The sequence below is a fragment of the Macaca mulatta genome, chromosome 11 (genome assembly GCF_049350105.2).
Source record: "Macaca mulatta isolate MMU2019108-1 chromosome 11, T2T-MMU8v2.0, whole genome shotgun sequence".
In the NCBI taxonomy this organism is placed as follows: Eukaryota; Metazoa; Chordata; class Mammalia; order Primates; family Cercopithecidae; genus Macaca; species Macaca mulatta.
Genome location: NC_133416.1, coordinates 38721341 through 38739194, shown reverse-complemented (window position 1 = coordinate 38739194; position 17854 = coordinate 38721341).

Here is a 17854-nt window from a genome sequence, read left to right as displayed (position 1 = left end):
ATATCTGTTCTCAGATTCCACAGAAATAAGGCTAGCAAAGAGATCCACGAAATAGAGATGTAACTCTGTGAGTGGAAGTCACACATCACAGAGAAGTTTCTCAGAGAGCTTCTTTCCAGATTTCATCTAAGGATATTTCCTTTTTCAGCATAGCCCTCTATGGGCTTCCAAATATCACTTTGCCAATTCCACAAGAACTGTCTTAGCGAAAGGCTTCTTGAGGGGAAAGCTGTAACTCTATGAGATGATTTCACAGAACACAAAGAAGTTTCTCAGAAAGCTTCTTTCTCTTTGTTATCAGAGGATATTTCCTTTGGCCCTGTAGTCTTCAAAGTAATCCGAAATATCTGTTCTCAGATTCCAAAGAAATAAGGATAGAAAAGAGATCCACGAAATACAGATGTAACTCTGTGAGATGAATTAACAGAACACTAAACAGTTTCTCAGAAAGCTTCTTTCCAGATTTCATCTGAGGATATTTCCTTTTTCACCGTAGCCCTCTATGGGCTTCTAAATATCACTTTGCCAATTCCACAAGAACTGTCTTAGCGGAAGGCTTCTTCAGGGGAAAGCTGTAACTCTGTGACATGATTTCACAGAACACAAAGATGTTTCTCAGAAAGCTTCTTTCTCTTTGTTATCGGAGGATATTTCCTGTGTCCCTCTAGTCTTCAAAGGGATCCGAAATATCTGTTCTCAGATTCTACATAAATAAGGCTAGCAAAGAGATCTACGAAACACTGGTGTAACTCTGTGAGATGAATTCCCAGAACACTAAGCAGTTTCTCAGAAATCTTCTTTCCAGATTTCATCTGAGGATATTTCCTTTTTCACCATAGCCCTCTATGGGCTTCCAAATATCACTTTGCCAATTCCAGAAGAACTGTCTTAGCGAAAGGCTTCTTGAGGGGAGAGCTGTAACTCTGGAGATGATTTCACAGAACACAAAGAGGTTTCTCAGCATGCCTCTTTCTCTTAGTTATAGGAGGATATTTAATTTGGCCCTATACTCTTCAAAGGGATCCGAAATATCTGTTCTCAGATTCCACAGAAATAAGGCTAGCAAAGAGATACACGAAATACAGATGTAACTCTGAGAGTGGAAGTCACACATCACAGAGCAGTTTCTCAGAAATCTTATATCCATATTTCCTCTGAGGATATTTCCTTTTTCAACATAGCCCTCTACGGGCTTCCAAATATCACTTTGCCAATTCCACAAGAACTGTCTTAGCGAAGAGCTTCTTGAGGGGAAAGCTGTAACTCTGTGAGATGATTTCACAGAACACAAAGAAGTTTCTCAGAAAGCTTCTTTCTCTTTGTTATCGGAGGATATTTCCTTTGGCCCTATAGTCTTCAAAGGGATCCGAAATATCTGTTCTCAGATTCCACAGAAATAAGGCTAGCAAAGAGATCTACGAAACACAGATGTAACTCTGTGAGATGAATTCACAGAACACTAAGCAGTTTCTCAGAAAGCTTCTTTCCAGATTTCATCTGAGGATATTTCCTTTTTCACCATAGCCCTCTATGGGCTTCCAAATATCACTTTGCCAATTCCACAAGAACTGTCTTAGCAAAAGGCTTCTTGAGGGGAAAGCTGTAACTCTGTGAGATGATTTCACAGAACACAAAGAAGTTTCTCAGAAAGCTTCTTTCTCTTTGTTATCGGAGGATATTTCCTTTGGCCCTATAGTCTTCAAAGGGATCCGAAATATCTGTTCTCAGATTAAACAGAAAGAAGGCTAGCAAAGAGACCTACGAAACACAGACGTAACTCTGTGAGATGAATTAACAGAACACTAAGCATTTTCTCAGAAAGCTTCTTTCCAGATTTCATCTGAGGATATTTCCTTTTTCACCATAGCCCTCTATGGGCTTCCAAATATCACTTTGCCAATTCCACAAGAACTGTCTAAGCGAAAGGCTTCTAGAGGGGAAAGCTGTAACTCTGTCAGTTGATTTCACAGAACACAAAGAAGTTTCTCAGAAAGCCTCTTTCTCTTTGTTATCGGAGGATATTTCCTTTGGCCCTATAGTCTTCAAAGGGATTCGAAATATCTGTTCTCAGATTCCACAGAAATAACGCTAGCAAAGAGATCCACGAAATACTGATGTAACTCTGTGAGTGGAAGTCACACATAACAGAACAGTTTCTCAGAAAGCTTCTTTCCAGATTTCATCTGAGGATATATCCTTTTTCACCATAGCCCTCTATGGGCTTCCAAATATCACTTTGCCAATTCCACAAGAACTGTCTTAGCGAAAGGCTTCTTGAGGAGAAAGGTGTAACTCTGTGAGATGGTTTCACAGAACACAAAGAAGTTTGTCAGAAAGCTTCTTTCTCTTTTTTATCGGAGGATATTTCCTTTGGCCCTATAGTCTTCAAAGGGAACCGAAATATCTGTTCTCAGATTCCAGAGAAATACGGCTAGCAAAGAGATCTACGAAACTGAGATGTAACTCTGTGAGATGAATTCACAGAACACTAAGCAGTTTCTCAGAAAGCTTCTTTCCAGATTTCATCTGAGGATATTTCCTTTTTCACCATAGCCCTCTATGGGCTTCCAAATATCACTTTGCCAATTCCACAAGAACTGTCTTAGCGAAAGGCTTCTTGAGGGGAAAGCTGTAACTCTGTGAGATGATTTCACAGAACACAAAGAAGTTTCTCAGAAAGCTTCTTTCTCTTTGTTATCGGAGGATATTTCCTTTGGCCCTATAGTCTTCAAAGGGATCCGAAATATCTGTTCTCAGATTAAACAGAAAGAAGGCTAGCAAAGAGATCTACGAAACACAGACGTAACTCTGTGAGATGAATTAACAGAACACTAAGCATTTTCTCAGAAAGCTTCTTTCCAAATTTCATCTGAGGATATTTCCTTTTTCACCATAGCCCTCTACGGGCTTCCAAATATCACTTTGCCAATTCCATAAGAACTGTCTTACCGAAAGGCTTCTTGAGGAGAAAGCTGTAACTCTGTGAGATGACGTCACAGAACACAAAGAAGTTTCTCAGAAAGCTTCTTTCTCTTTGTTATCGGAGGATATTTCCTTTGGCCCTATAGTCTTCAAAGGGATCCGAAATATCTGTTCTCAGATTCCACAGAAATAAGGCTAGCAAAGAGATCCACGAAATACAGATGTAACTCTGTGAGTGGAAATCACACATCACAGAGAAGTTTCTCAGAAAGCTTCTTTCCAGATTTCATCTGAGGATATTTCCTTTTTCAACATAGCCCTCTATGGGCTTCCTAATATCACTTTTCAAATTCCACAAGAACTGTCTTAGCGAAAGGCTTCTTGAGGGGAAAGGTGTAACTCTGTGAGATGATTTCACAGAACACAAAGAAGTTTCTCAGAAAGCTTCTTTCTCTTTGTTATCGGAGGATATTTCCTTTGGCCCTATAGTCTTCAAAGGGATCCGAAATATCTGTTCTCAGATTAAACAGAAAGAAGGCTAGCAAAGAGATCTACGAAACACAGATGTAACTCTGTGAGATGAATTAACAGAACACTAAGCAGTTTCTCAGAAAGCTTCTTTCCAGATTTCATCTGAGGATATTTCCTTTTTCACCATAGCCCTCTACGGGCATCCAAATATCACTTTGCCAATTCCACAAGAACTGTCTTAGCGAAAGGCTTCTTGAGGGGAAAGCTGTAACTCTGTGAGATGATGTCACAGAACACAAAGAAGTTTCTCAGAAAGCTTCTTTCTCTTTGTTATCGGAGGATATTTCCTTTGGCCCTATAGTCTTCAAAGGGATCCGAAATATCTGTTCTCAGATTCCACAGAAATAAGGCTAGCAAAGAGATCCACGAAATACAGATGTAACTCTGTGAGTGGAAATCACACATCACAGAGAAGTTTCTCAGAAAGCTTCTTTCCAGATTTCATCTGAGGATATTTCCTTTTTCAACATGGCCCTCTTTGGGCTTCCAAATATCACTTTGCCAATTCCACAAGAACTGTCTTAGCGAAAGGCTTCTTGAGGGAAAAGCTGTAACTCTTTGAGATGATTTCACAGAACACAAAGAAGTTTCTCAGAAAGCTTCTTTCTCTTTGTTATCGGAGGATATTTCCTTTGGCCCTATAGTCTTCAAAGGGATCCGAAATATCTGTTCTCAGATTCCACAGAAAGAAGGCTAGCAAAGAGATCTACGAAACACAGATGTAACTCTGTGAGATGAATTCACAGAACACTAAGCAGTTTCTCAGAAAGCTTCTTTCCAGATTTCATCTGAGGATATTTCCTTTTTCACCGTAGCCCTCTATGGGCTTCCAAATATCACTTTGCCAATTCCACAAGAACTGTCTTAGCGAAAGGCTTCTCGAGGGGAAAGCTGTAACTCTCTGAGATGATTTCACAGAACACAAAGAAGTTTCTCAGAAAGCTTCTTTCTCTTTGTTATCGGAGGATATTTCCTTTGGCCCTACAGTCTTCAAAGGGATCCGAAATATCTGTTCTCAGATTCCACAGAAAGAAGGCTAGCAAAGAGATCTACGAAACACAGATGTAACTCTGTGAGATGAATTCACAGAACCCTAAGCAGTTTCTCAGAAAGCTTCTTTCCAGATTTCATCTGAGGATATTTCCTTTTTCACCATAGCCCTCTACGGGCATGCAAATATCACTTTGCCAATTCCACAAGAACTGTCTTAGCGAAAGGCTTCTTGAGGGGAAAGCTGTAACTCTGTGAGATGATGTCACAGAACACAAAGAAGTTTCTCAGAAAGCTTCTTTCTCTTTGTTATCGGAGGATATTTCCTTTGGCCCTATACTCTTCAAAGGGATCCGAAATATCTGTTCTCAGATTCCACAGAAATAAGGCTAGCAAAGAGATACACGAAATACAGATGTAACTCTGAGAGTGGAAGTCACACATCACAGAGCAGTTTCTCAGAAAGCTTATATCCATATTTCCTCTGAGGATATTTCCTTTTTCAACATAGCCCTCTACGGGCTTCCAAATATCACTTTGCCAATTCCACAAGAACTGTCTTAGCGAAGAGCTTCTTGAGGGGAAAGCTGTAACTCTGTGAGATGATTTCACAGAACACAAAGAAGTTTCTCAGAAAGCTTCTTTCTCTTTGTTATCGGAGGATATTTCCTTTGGCCCTATAGTCTTCAAAGGGATCCGAAATATCTGTTCTCAGATTCCACAGAAATAAGGCTAGCAAAGAGATCTACGAAACACAGATGTAACTCTGTGAGATGAATTCACAGAACACTAAGCAGTTTCTCAGAAAGCTTCTTTCCAGATTTCATCTGAGGATATTTCCTTTTTCACCATAGCCCTCTATGGGCTTCCAAATATCACTTTGCCAATTCCACAAGAACTGTCTTAGCAAAAGGCTTCTTGAGGGGAAAGCTGTAACTCTGTGAGATGATTTCACAGAACACAAAGAAGTTTCTCAGAAAGCTTCTTTCTCTTTGTTATCGGAGGATATTTCCTTTGGCCCTATAGTCTTCAAAGGGATCCGAAATATCTGTTCTCAGATTAAACAGAAAGAAGGCTAGCAAAGAGACCTACGAAACACAGACGTAACTCTGTGAGATGAATTAACAGAACACTAAGCATTTTCTCAGAAAGCTTCTTTCCAGATTTCATCTGAGGATATTTCCTTTTTCACCATAGCCCTCTATGGGCTTCCAAATATCACTTTGCCAATTCCACAAGAACTGTCTAAGCGAAAGGCTTCTAGAGGGGAAAGCTGTAACTCTGTCAGTTGATTTCACAGAACACAAAGAAGTTTCTCAGAAAGCCTCTTTCTCTTTGTTATCGGAGGATATTTCCTTTGGCCCTATAGTCTTCAAAGGGATTCGAAATATCTGTTCTCAGATTCCACAGAAATAACGCTAGCAAAGAGATCCACGAAATACTGATGTAACTCTGTGAGTGGAAGTCACACATAACAGAACAGTTTCTCAGAAAGCTTCTTTCCAGATTTCATCTGAGGATATATCCTTTTTCACCATAGCCCTCTATGGGCTTCCAAATATCACTTTGCCAATTCCACAAGAACTGTCTTAGCGAAAGGCTTCTTGAGGAGAAAGGTGTAACTCTGTGAGATGGTTTCACAGAACACAAAGAAGTTTGTCAGAAAGCTTCTTTCTCTTTTTTATCGGAGGATATTTCCTTTGGCCCTATAGTCTTCAAAGGGAACCGAAATATCTGTTCTCAGATTCCAGAGAAATACGGCTAGCAAAGAGATCTACGAAACAGAGATGTAACTCTGTGAGATGAATTCACAGAACACTAAGCAGTTTCTCAGAAAGCTTCTTTCCAGATTTCATCTGAGGATATTTCCTTTTTCACCATAGCCCTCTATGGGCTTCCAAATATCACTTTGCCAATTCCACAAGAACTGTCTTAGCGAAAGGCTTCTTGAGGGGAAAGCTGTAACTCTGTGAGATGATTTCACAGAACACAAAGAAGTTTCTCAGAAAGCTTCTTTCTCTTTGTTATCGGAGGATATTTCCTTTGGCCCTATAGTCTTCAAAGGGATCCGAAATATCTGTTCTCAGATTAAACAGAAAGAAGGCTAGCAAAGAGATCTACGAAACACAGACGTAACTCTGTGAGATGAATTAACAGAACACTAAGCATTTTCTCAGAAAGCTTCTTTCCAAATTTCATCTGAGGATATTTCCTTTTTCACCATAGCCCTCTACGGGCTTCCAAATATCACTTTGCCAATTCCATAAGAACTGTCTTACCGAAAGGCTTCTTGAGGAGAAAGCTGTAACTCTGTGAGATGACGTCACAGAACACAAAGAAGTTTCTCAGAAAGCTTCTTTCTCTTTGTTATCGGAGGATATTTCCTTTGGCCCTATAGTCTTCAAAGGGATCCGAAATATCTGTTCTCAGATTCCACAGAAATAAGGCTAGCAAAGAGATCCACGAAATACAGATGTAACTCTGTGAGTGGAAATCACACATCACAGAGAAGTTTCTCAGAAAGCTTCTTTCCAGATTTCATCTGAGGATATTTCCTTTTTCAACATAGCCCTCTATGGGCTTCCTAATATCACTTTTCAAATTCCACAAGAACTGTCTTAGCGAAAGGCTTCTTGAGGGGAAAGGTGTAACTCTGTGAGATGATTTCACAGAACACAAAGAAGTTTCTCAGAAAGCTTCTTTCTCTTTGTTATCGGAGGATATTTCCTTTGGCCCTATAGTCTTCAAAGGGATCCGAAATATCTGTTCTCAGATTAAACAGAAAGAAGGCTAGCAAAGAGATCTACGAAACACAGATGTAACTCTGTGAGATGAATTAACAGAACACTAAGCAGTTTCTCAGAAAGCTTCTTTCCAGATTTCATCTGAGGATATTTCCTTTTTCACCATAGCCCTCTACGGGCATCCAAATATCACTTTGCCAATTCCACAAGAACTGTCTTAGCGAAAGGCTTCTTGAGGGGAAAGCTGTAACTCTGTGAGATGATGTCACAGAACACAAAGAAGTTTCTCAGAAAGCTTCTTTCTCTTTGTTATCGGAGGATATTTCCTTTGGCCCTATAGTCTTCAAAGGGATCCGAAATATCTGTTCTCAGATTCCACAGAAATAAGGCTAGCAAAGAGATCCACGAAATACAGATGTAACTCTGTGAGTGGAAATCACACATCACAGAGAAGTTTCTCAGAAAGCTTCTTTCCAGATTTCATCTGAGGATATTTCCTTTTTCAACATGGCCCTCTATGGGCTTCCAAATATCACTTTGCCAATTCCACAAGAACTGTCTTAGCGAAAGGCTTCTTGAGGGAAAAGCTGTAACTCTTTGAGATGATTTCACAGAACACAAAGAAGTTTCTCAGAAAGCTTCTTTCTCTTTGTTATCGGAGGATATTTCCTTTGGCCCTATAGTCTTCAAAGGGATCCGAAATATCTGTTCTCAGATTCCACAGAAAGAAGGCTAGCAAAGAGATCTACGAAACACAGATGTAACTCTGTGAGATGAATTCACAGAACACTAAGCAGTTTCTCAGAAAGCTTCTTTCCAGATTTCATCTGAGGATATTTCCTTTTTCACCGTAGCCCTCTATGGGCTTCCAAATATCACTTTGCCAATTCCACAAGAACTGTCTTAGCGAAAGGCTTCTCGAGGGGAAAGCTGTAACTCTCTGAGATGATTTCACAGAACACAAAGAAGTTTCTCAGAAAGCTTCTTTCTCTTTGTTATCGGAGGATATTTCCTTTGGCCCTACAGTCTTCAAAGGGATCCGAAATATCTGTTCTCAGATTCCACAGAAAGAAGGCTAGCAAAGAGATCTACGAAACACAGATGTAACTCTGTGAGATGAATTCACAGAACCCTAAGCAGTTTCTCAGAAAGCTTCTTTCCAGATTTCATCTGAGGATATTTCCTTTTTCACCATAGCCCTCTACGGGCATGCAAATATCACTTTGCCAATTCCACAAGAACTGTCTTAGCGAAAGGCTTCTTGAGGGGAAAGCTGTAACTCTGTGAGATGATGTCACAGAACACAAAGAAGTTTCTCAGAAAGCTTCTTTCTCTTTGTTATCGGAGGATATTTCCTTTGGCCCTATAGTCTTCAAAGGGATCCGAAATATCTGTTCTCAGATTCCACAGAAATAAGGCTAGCAAAGAGATCCACGAAATACAGATGTAACTCTGTGAGTGCAAATCACACATCACAGAGAAGTTTCTCAGAAAGCTTCTTTCCAGATTTCATCTGAGGATATTTCCTTTTTCAACATAGCCCTCTATGGGCTTCCAAATATCACTTTGCCAATTCCACAAGAACTGTCTTAGCGAAAGGCTTCTTGAGGGGAAAGCTGTAACTCTGTGAGATGATTTCACAGAACACAAAGAGGTTTCTCAGAAAGCTTCTTTCTCTTTGTTATCGGAGGCTATTTCCTTTGGCCCTACAGTCTTCAAAGGGATCCGAAATATCTGTTCTCAGATTCCACAGAAATAAGGCTAGCAAAGAGATCTACGAAACACAGATGTAACTCTGTGAGATGAATTCACAGAACACTAAGCAGTTTCTCAGAAAGCTTCTTACCAGATTTCATCTGAGGATATTTCCTTTTTCAAAATAGCCCTCTATGGGCTTCCAAATATCACTTTGCCAATTCCACAAGAAGTGTCTTAGCGAAAGGCTTCTTGAGGGGAAAGCTGTAACTCTGTGAGGTGATTTCACAGAACACAAAGAAGTTTCTCAGAAAGCTTCTTTCTCTTTGGTATCGGAGGATATTTCCTTTGGCCCTATAGTCTTCAAAGGGATCCGAAATATCTGTTCTCAGATTCCACAGAAAGAAGGCTAGCAAAGAGATCTATGAAACACAGACGTAACTCTGTCAGATGAATTAAGAGAACACTAAGCACTTTCTCAGAAAGCTTCTTTCCAGATTTCATCTGAGGATATTTCCTTTTTCACCATAGCCCTCTATGGGCTTCCAAATATCACTTTGCCAATTCCACAAGAACTGTCTTAGCGAAAGGCTTCTTGAGGAGAAAGCTGTAACTCTCTGAGTTGATTTCAGGGAACCCAAAGAAGTTTCTCAGAAAGCCTCTTCCTCTTTGTTAACGGAGGATATTTCCTTTGGCCCTATAGTCTTCAAAGGGATCCGAAATATCTGTTCTCAGATTCCACAGAAATAAGGCTAGCAAAGAGATCCACGAAATAGAGATGTAACTCTGTGAGTGGAAGTCACACATCACAGAGAAGTTTCTCAGAGAGCTTCTTACCAGATTTCATCTGAGGATATTTCCTTTTTCACCATAGCCCTCTTTGGGCTTCCAAATATCACTTTGCCAATTCCACAAGAACTGTCTTAGCGAAAGGCTTCTTGAGGGGAAAGCTGTAACTCTATGAGATGATTTCACAGAACACAAAGAAGTTTCTCAGAAAGCTTCTTTCTCTTTGTTATCGGAGGATATTTCCTTTGGCCCTGTAGTCTTCAAAGTAATCCGAAATATCTGTTCTCAGATTCCAAAGAAATAAGGATAGAAAAGAGATCCACGAAATACAGATGTAACTCTGTGAGATGAATTAACAGAACACTAAACAGTTTCTCAGAAAGCTTCTTTCCAGATTTCATCTGAGGATATTTCCTTTTTCACCATAGCCCTCTAAGGGCTTCCAAATATCACTTTGCCAATTCCAGAAGAACTGTTTAGCGAAAGGCTTCTTAAGGGGAAAGCTGTAACTCTGTGAGATGATTTTACAGAACACAAAGACGTTTCTCAGAAAGCTTCTTTCTCTTTTTTATCGGAGGATATTTCCTTTGGCCCTATAGTCTTCAACGGTTCCGAAATATCTGTTCTCAGATTCCACAGAAATAAGGCTAGCAAAGAGATCTAGGAAACACAGATGTAACTCTGTGAGATGAATTAACAGAACACTAAGCAGTTTCTCAGAAAGCTTCTTTCCAGATTTCATCTGAGGATATTTCCTTTTTCAACATAGACCTCTACGGGCTTCCAAATATCACTTTGCCTATTCCATAAGAACTGTCTTACCGAAAGGCTTCTTGAGGAGAAAGCTGTAACTCTGTGAGATGACGTCACAGAACACAAAGAAGTTTCTCAGAAAGCTTCTTTCTCTTTGTTATCGGAGGATATTTCCTTTGGCCCTATAGTCTTCAAAGGGATCCGAAATATCTGTTCTCAGATTCCACAGAAATAAGGCTAGCAAAGAGATCCACGAAATACAGATGTAACTCTGTGAGTGGAAATCACACATCACAGAGAAGTTTCTCAGAAAGCTTCTTTCCAGATTTCATCTGAGGATATTTCCTTTTTCAACATAGCCCTCTATGGGCTTCCTAATATCACTTTTCAAATTCCACAAGAACTGTCTTAGCGAAAGGCTTCTTGAGGGGAAAGGTGTAACTCTGTGAGATGATTTCACAGAACACAAAGAAGTTTCTCAGAAAGCTTCTTTCTCTTTGTTATCGGAGGATATTTCCTTTGGCCCTATAGTCTTCAAAGGGATCCGAAATATCTGTTCTCAGATTAAACAGAAAGAAGGCTAGCAAAGAGATCTACGAAACACAGATGTAACTCTGTGAGATGAATTAACAGAACACTAAGCAGTTTCTCAGAAAGCTTCTTTCCAGATTTCATCTGAGGATATTTCCTTTTTCACCATAGCCCTCTACGGGCATCCAAATATCACTTTGCCAATTCCACAAGAACTGTCTTAGCGAAAGGCTTCTTGAGGGGAAAGCTGTAACTCTGTGAGATGATGTCACAGAACACAAAGAAGTGTCTCAGAAAGCTTCTTTCTCTTTGTTATCGGAGGATATTTCCTTTGGCCCTATAGTCTTCAAAGGGATCCGAAATATCTGTTCTCAGATTCCACAGAAATAAGGCTAGCAAAGAGATCCACGAAATACAGATGTAACTCTGTGAGTGGAAATCACACATCACAGAGAAGTTTCTCAGAAAGCTTCTTTCCAGATTTCATCTGAGGATATTTCCTTTTTCAACATGGCCCTCTATGGGCTTCCAAATATCACTTTGCCAATTCCACAAGAACTGTCTTAGCGAAAGGCTTCTTGAGGGAAAAGCTGTAACTCTTTGAGATGATTTCACAGAACACAAAGAAGTTTCTCAGAAAGCTTCTTTCTCTTTGTTATCGGAGGATATTTCCTTTGGCCCTATAGTCTTCAAAGGGATCCGAAATATCTGTTCTCAGATTCCACAGAAAGAAGGCTAGCAAAGAGATCTACGAAACACAGATGTAACTCTGTGAGATGAATTCACAGAACACTAAGCAGTTTCTCAGAAAGCTTCTTTCCAGATTTCATCTGAGGATATTTCCTTTTTCACCGTAGCCCTCTATGGGCTTCCAAATATCACTTTGCCAATTCCACAAGAACTGTCTTAGCGAAAGGCTTCTCGAGGGGAAAGCTGTAACTCTCTGAGATGATTTCACAGAACACAAAGAAGTTTCTCAGAAAGCTTCTTTCTCTTTGTTATCGGAGGATATTTCCTTTGGCCCTACAGTCTTCAAAGGGATCCGAAATATCTGTTCTCAGATTCCACAGAAAGAAGGCTAGCAAAGAGATCTACGAAACACAGATGTAACTCTGTGAGATGAATTCACAGAACCCTAAGCAGTTTCTCAGAAAGCTTCTTTCCAGATTTCATCTGAGGATATTTCCTTTTTCACCATAGCCCTCTACGGGCATGCAAATATCACTTTGCCAATTCCACAAGAACTGTCTTAGCGAAAGGCTTCTTGAGGGGAAAGCTGTAACTCTGTGAGATGATGTCACAGAACACAAAGAAGTTTCTCAGAAAGCTTCTTTCTCTTTGTTATCGGAGGATATTTCCTTTGGCCCTATAGTCTTCAAAGGGATCCGAAATATCTGTTCTCAGATTCCACAGAAATAAGGCTAGCAAAGAGATCCACGAAATACAGATGTAACTCTGTGAGTGCAAATCACACATCACAGAGAAGTTTCTCAGAAAGCTTCTTTCCAGATTTCATCTGAGGATATTTCCTTTTTCAACATAGCCCTCTATGGGCTTCCAAATATCACTTTGCCAATTCCACAAGAACTGTCTTAGCGAAAGGCTTCTTGAGGGGAAAGCTGTAACTCTGTGAGATGATTTCACAGAACACAAAGAGGTTTCTCAGAAAGCTTCTTTCTCTTTGTTATCGGAGGCTATTTCCTTTGGCCCTACAGTCTTCAAAGGGATCCGAAATATCTGTTCTCAGATTCCACAGAAATAAGGCTAGCAAAGAGATCTACGAAACACAGATGTAACTCTGTGAGATGAATTCACAGAACACTAAGCAGTTTCTCAGAAAGCTTCTTACCAGATTTCATCTGAGGATATTTCCTTTTTCAAAATAGCCCTCTATGGGCTTCCAAATATCACTTTGCCAATTCCACAAGAAGTGTCTTAGCGAAAGGCTTCTTGAGGGGAAAGCTGTAACTCTGTGAGGTGATTTCACAGAACACAAAGAAGTTTCTCAGAAAGCTTCTTTCTCTTTGGTATCGGAGGATATTTCCTTTGGCCCTATAGTCTTCAAAGGGATCCGAAATATCTGTTCTCAGATTCCACAGAAAGAAGGCTAGCAAAGAGATCTATGAAACACAGATGTAACTCTGTCAGATGAATTAAGAGAACACTAAGCACTTTCTCAGAAAGCTTCTTTCCAGATTTCATCTGAGGATATTTCCTTTTTCACCATAGCCCTCTATGGGCTTCCAAATATCACTTTGCCAATTCCACAAGAACTGTCTTAGCGAAAGGCTTCTTGAGGAGAAAGCTGTAACTCTCTGAGTTGATTTCAGGGAACACAAAGAAGTTTCTCAGAAAGCTTCTTCCTCTTTGTTAACGGAGGATATTTCCTTTGGCCCTATAGTCTTCAAAGGGATCCGAAATATCTGTTCTCAGATTCCACAGAAATAAGGCTAGCAAAGAGATCCACGAAATAGAGATGTAACTCTGTGAGTGGAAGTCACACATCACAGAGAAGTTTCTCAGAGAGCTTCTTACCAGATTTCATCTGAGGATATTTCCTTTTTCACCATAGCCCTCTTTGGGCTTCCAAATATCACTTTGCCAATTCCACAAGAACTGTCTTAGCGAAAGGCTTCTTGAGGGGAAAGCTGTAACTCTATGAGATGATTTCACAGAACACAAAGAAGTTTCTCAGAAAGCTTCTTTCTCTTTGTTATCGGAGGATATTTCCTTTGGCCCTGTAGTCTTCAAAGTAATCCGAAATATCTGTTCTCAGATTCCAAAGAAATAAGGATAGAAAAGAGATCCACGAAATACAGATGTAACTCTGTGAGATGAATTAACAGAACACTAAACAGTTTCTCAGAAAGCTTCTTTCCAGATTTCATCTGAGGATATTTCCTTTTTCACCATAGCCCTCTAAGGGCTTCCAAATATCACTTTGCCAATTCCAGAAGAACTGTTTAGCGAAAGGCTTCTTGAGGGGAAAGCTGTAACTCTGTGAGATGATTTTACAGAACACAAAGACGTTTCTCAGAAAGCTTCTTTCTCTTTTTTATCGGAGGATATTTCCTTTGGCCCTATAGTCTTCAACGGTTCCGAAATATCTGTTCTCAGATTCCACAGAAATAAGGCTAGCAAAGAGATCTAGGAAACACAGATGTAACTCTGTGAGATGAATTCACAGAACACTAAGCAGTTTCTCAGAAAGCTTCTTTCCAGATTTCATCTGAGGATATTTCCTTTTTCAACATAGACCTCTATGGGCTTCCAAATATCACTTTGCCAATTCCACAAGAACTGTCTTAGCGAAAGGCTTCTTGAGGGGAAATCTGTAACTCTGTGAGATGATTTCACAGAACACAGAGAAGTTTCTCAGAAAGCTTCTTTCTCTTTGTTCTCGGAGGATATTTCCTTTGGCCCTATAGTCTTCAAAGGGATCCGAAATATCTCTTCTCAGATTCCACAGAAAGAAGGCTAGCAAAGAGAGCTACGAAACACTGATGTAACTCTGTGAGTTGAATTAAGAGAACACTAAGCAGTTTCTCAGAAAGCTTCTTTCCAGATTTCATCTGAGGATATTTCCTTTTTCACCATAGCCCTCTATGGGCTTCCAAATATCACTTATCAAATTCCACAAGAACGGTCTTAGAGAAAGGCTTCTTGAGGGGAAAGCTGTAACTCTGTGAGATGATTTCACAGAACACAAAGAAGTTTCTCAGAAAGCTTCTTTCTCTTTGTTATCGGAGGATATTTCCTTTGGCCCTATAGTCTTCAAAGGGATCCGAAATATCTGTTCTCAGATTCCACAGATAGAAGGCCAGCAAAGAGATCTTCGAAACACCGATGCAACTTTGGGAGGTGAATTCACAGAACACTAAGCAGTTTCTCAGAAAGCTTCTTTCCAGATTTCATATGAGGATATTTCCTTTTCACCATAGCCCTCTATGGGCTTCCAAATATCACTTTGCTAATTCCACAAGAACGGTCTAAGCGAAAGGCTTCTTGAGGGGAAAGCTGTAACTCTGTGAGATGATTTCACAGAACACAAAGAAGTTTCTCAGAAAGCTTCTTTCTCTTTGTTATCAGAGGATATTTCCTATGGGCCTATAGTCTTCAAAGGGATCCGAAATATCTGTTCTCAGATTCCACAGAAATAAGGCTAGCAAAGAGATCCACGAAATACAGATGTAACTCTGTGTGTGGAAATGACACATGACAGAGCAGTTTCTCAGAAAGCTTCTTTCCAGATTTCATGTGACGATATTTCCTTTTTCACCATAGCCCTCTATGGGCTTCCAAATATCACTTTTCCAATTCCACAAGAACTGTCTTAGCGAAAGGCTTCTTGAGGGGAAAGCTGTAACTCTGTGAGATGATTTCACACATCACAAAGGAGTTTCTCAGAAAGCTTCTTTCTCTTTGTTATCGGAGGATATTTCCTTTGGCCCTATAGTCTTCAAAGGGATCCGAAATATCTGTTCTCAGATTCCACAGAAATAAGACTAGCAAAGAGATCCACGAAACACAGATGTAACTGTGTGAGATGAATTCACAGAACACTAAGAAGTTTCTCAGAAAGCTTCTTTCCAGATTTCATCTGAGGATATTTCCTTTATCACCATAGCCCTCAATGGGCTTCCAAATATCACTTTGCCAATTACACAAGAACTGTCTTAGCGAAAGGCTTCTTGAGGGGAAAGCTGTAACTCTGTGAGATGATTTCACAGAACACAAAGAAGTTTCTCAGAAAGCTTCTTTCTCTTTGTTATCGGAGGATATTTCCTTTGGCCCTATAGTCTCCAAAGGGATCCGAAATATCTGTTCTCAGATTCCACAGAAATAAGGCTAGCAAAGAGATCCACGAAATACAGATGTAACTCTGTGACTGGAAGTCACACATCACAGAGTAGTTTCTCAGAAAGCTTCTTTCCAGATTTCATCTGAGAATATTTCCTTTTTCACCATAGCCCTCTAGTGGCTTACAAATATCACTTTGCCAATTCCTCAAGAACTGTCTTAGCGAAAGGTTTCTTGAGGGAAAGCTGTAACTCTGTGAGACGATTTCACAGAACACAAAGAAGATTCTCAGAAAGCTTCTTTCTCTTTGTTATCGGAGGATATTTCCTTTTCCGCTATAGTCTTCGAAGGGATCCGAAATATCTGTTCTCAAATTCCACAGAAATAAGGCTAGCTAAGAGATCTACGAAACACAGATGTAACTCTGTGCGATGAATTCACAGAACACTAAGCAGTTTCTCAGAAAGCTTCTTTCCAGATTTCATCTGAGGATAATTCCTTTTTCACCATAGCCCGCTATGGGCTTCCAAATATCACTTTGCCAATTCCACAAGAACTGTCTTAGCGAAAGGCTTCTTGAGGGGAAAGCTGTAACTCTGTGAGATGATTTCACAGAACACAAAGAAGTTTCTCAGAAAGTTTCTTTCTCTTTGTTTTCGGAGGATATTTCCTTTGGCCCTATAGTCTTCAAAGGGATCCGAAATATCTATTCTCAGATTCCACAGAAAGAAGGCTAGCAAGGAGATCTACGAAACACAGATGTAACTCTGTGATATGAATTCACAGAACACTAAGCAGTTTCTCAGAAAGCTTCTTTCAAGATTTCATCTGAGGATATTTCCTTTTTCACCATAGCCCTCTATGGTCTTCCAAATATCACTTTGCCAATTCCACAAGAACTGTCTTAGCGAGAGGCTTCTTGAGGGGAAAGCTGTAACTCTGTGAGATAATTTCACAGAACACAAAGAAATTTCTCAGAAAGCTTCTTTCTCTTTGTTATCGGAGGATATTTCCTTTGGCCCTATAGTCTTCAAAGGGATCTGAAATATCTGTTCTCATATTCCACAGAAATAAGACTAGCAAAGAGATCTACGAAACACAGATGTAACTCTGTGAGATGAATTCACAGAACACTAAGCAATTTCTCAGAAAGCTTCTTTCCAGATTTCATCTGAGGATATTTCCTTTTTCACCATAGACCTCTATGGGCTTCCAAATATCACTTTGCCAATTCCACAAGAACTGTCTTAGCGAAAGGCTTCTTGAGGGGAAAGCTGTAACTCTGTGAGATGATTTCACAGAACACAAAGAAGCTTCTCAGAAAGCTTCTTTCTCTTTGTTATCGGAGGATATTTCCTTTGGCCCTATAGTCTTCAAAGGGATCCGAAATATCTGTTCTCAGATTCCACAGAAATAAGGCTAGCAAAGAGATTCACCAAACAAAGATGTAACTCTGTGACTCGAAGCCACACCTCACAGGGCAGTTTCTCAGAAAGCTTCTTTCCAGATTTCATCTGAGGATATTTCCTTTTTCACCATAGCCCTCTATGGGCTTCCAAATATCACTTTGCCAATTCCACAAGAACTGACTTAGCGAAAGGCTTCTTGAGGGGAACGCTGTAACTGTATGAGATCATTTCACAGAACACAAAGTAGTTTCTCAGAAAGCTTCTTTCTCTTTGTTATCAGAGGATATTTCCTTTGGCCCTATAGTCTTCAAAGGGATCCGAAATATCTGTTCTCAGATTCCACAGAAATAAGGCTAGCAAAGAGATCCACGAAATTCAAATGTAACTCTGTGAGATGAATTAACAGAACACTAAGCAGTTTCTGAGAAAGCTTCTTTCCAAATTTCATCTAAGGATAATTCCTTTTTCACCATAGCCCTCTATGGGCTTCCAAATATCACTTTGCCAATTCCACAAGAACTGTCTTAGCGAAAGGCTTCCTGAGGGGAAAGCTGTAACTCTGTGAGTTGATTTCACAGAACACAAAGAAGTTTCTCAGAAAGTTACTTTCTCTTTGTTATCGGAGGATATTTCCTTTGGCCCTATGGTCTTCAAAGGGATCCGAAATATCTGTTCTCAGATTCCACAGAA